We start from the raw sequence: 2,246 nt of genomic DNA, 5'->3' as shown, positions 1-2,246 counted from the left end.
AAAAAGGTGGAGGGATATTTTCTATTTATCTGCAGACAACGTGAACTTTCACCCCTGAGTTTCCTCACTGTAATTTTCTCTCCTGTTCACATGCCCACCCTCCCTCCAGTTTTCTTCTCATAATCCATCAATGCTGCTGTTTTCTGACACATACACTCTTGCTGGCAGTCCATTGCACTTGTACTAGCACTTGGCCTTACACCCCTAAACCTTTACACACTATTATTACGGTAATCTGCAGCATCCTGACACATTCCCACACTCACACATCTCCAGGGAAGGGTCCTGCGCTTGGGTCTCCTGCATTCAGCCCACCACTGCGGACAGAAATAGCCTCCACACTGGCTCATATCTAGAGATGCATTCCCTCTGGCAGGAAGTTGTGATATAGTTACAGTTATTTTTGTTGTCTGTCTGGGCAGAGTTTTTGCGGCGCACCCTGGCAAGAGGATCAATATTTGTCATAAAAAGCCTCAGCTGAGTTGTCCAGCTTTGCCCTCTGTGCCCCAGGGGACTGCTGGAAGTATGTGTTAGTCTGTGCTGGGGCATCTTAAATTAGATACAGTTCAAACATTTCCCAAGTTATGCGTTAGGGTCTGATGCTTGCACGGCTGAGGGCATGCTACTGTAATTCTAAAATGTCCTGTTTACATATAAGTATTGCATTGTCAGTCTTCTTTTTTTTTGCTCCAGTCTTCCAGAATTTATATGAAGATATATGATAATAACAGAACAAAATGCAGTGCTGATTGTTCTTATCGCGCATGATTAGAACTGACTAGCATTAGACTAAAGTCCCTGCCTGAACACGCATGCGACATACCATTTTGACCTCCACATAAAAAGCACAGCAGAAAGCATCAGAGAATGATGATTTTGCAAACTTGACAAAGTAGCAAAAAATTGGGAAGTGCACACAGTAAACAGTGAAATCATGGGCAAAAAATGGTCCTGCTGATTGGTTTGATACAACATTATTTAAAACAAAGTCTCTAATCCTGCTCCTGGAGAGTCAACTTCCAGCAAATTTAGTTGCTGAATGTGATTTTGCGATACCGAACATGATTTTCGCGACAAACCCACCAGAACAATTCAAAATGAAAATTATTTTGTGGGAGCCCCATAACAAATTCGGTGCAATGGCCCCAGAAATCCTAGTGACGCCACTGACTGTAGCCCTAGATAAACACCTGAACCAACTAATCAAGGTCTTCAAGGATCACTGGATACTTCCATGCAGATGTGTTGGCCATCTAGTTGCAGGATTGGACACCTTTACTCTTGCTGAATTTAAATTAGCTCAAGAACTGGGACACATTGGCAGCAGGTTTCAGGCTGGACAACAACCAGCTTGACCTGGGCATAGTTGTATGTCATGCAAATTGTTAGGTAGCTGTTGGCTCAGCTTAAAAGATCAGCTGCATACATGGAAAAAAATAAAATAAAATGAAAAATAGAAATGCAAAGTCTGCACAAATATGTGCTAATGTCCTCTGTGTATGTGTATCCCCCACCCCCCAACACAGTATTTTTATGGTTTATGTTATTTTTTTTAAAGTTATGACAGACAATGTGCAAATATTGTACCTCTAGGTGTACAGCAGCTTGTCACTGGGTTAATAATGGGACAACATTATACTCTATCTAGCCCTAAAAGGTGCATATTACTACCTTAGATTATATGTACCCTTCATGTACTACTGTAAAGCTAAGGGTAAATAAGGTGTGAAATATTTCTGTGAGGGTGCTGCCCCACTGACAAGCTGCACAGGTTCGTTAATTAATTAATTCATTCGTTGAATAAACTATTACAGACATTACCTACTGTAAATGGTACATAAAACTAAAACAAACAAACTGAGGGTCAAAAAATATCTTCATATTTTCCTGACCAGAATAAGCTGCAAAGTAGATCTGAGATATGCAGAGTGCCTCAACCTGATTTCCACTCTTAAACATGACATTTAGAAGTCAGTTTTCACTATATTTACCACTAGCCCGCAGTCAGCAGCAAATATGAGAAACAATAGCATGTCTGCTTATTATTATAATACTTTTGGCACCTGACACCCCCGATTGAAATAATGGACCAGTCCAACAGGAAGCGACACTGATCTATAAGTCATGAGGAGGAGATTGTGGTTTCACCAAACAAGAATGTTAGAAAAGGTCCTGAAACTTAATGTACATTTTGTGCTCTTTTACACTGCAAGTACAGTTACAACACAGCCAAACCAGACTAACAC

General features: G+C 40.7%; 1 long non-coding RNA gene across 1 annotated transcript in view; it reads right to left on the bottom strand.

Annotated features, from left to right (window-relative positions):
• Window positions 1-2,246, bottom strand: part of LOC107565342 (uncharacterized) — a 19,855-nt gene that overhangs the window by 14,565 nt on the left and 3,044 nt on the right. Inside the window, exon 2 of the long non-coding RNA XR_001606361.1 lies at window positions 1,345-1,350. This is a non-coding gene — a long non-coding RNA (uncharacterized lncRNA). The remainder of the gene's footprint in view (window positions 1-1,344; window positions 1,351-2,246) is intronic.

This window comes from Sinocyclocheilus grahami, unplaced genomic scaffold (assembly GCF_001515645.1).
Source record: "Sinocyclocheilus grahami isolate Dianchi unplaced genomic scaffold, SAMN03320097.WGS_v1.1 scaffold995.1, whole genome shotgun sequence".
NCBI classification, from domain to species: domain Eukaryota; kingdom Metazoa; phylum Chordata; class Actinopteri; order Cypriniformes; family Cyprinidae; genus Sinocyclocheilus; species Sinocyclocheilus grahami.
This window is presented reverse-complemented; position numbering and strand designations above follow the sequence as displayed.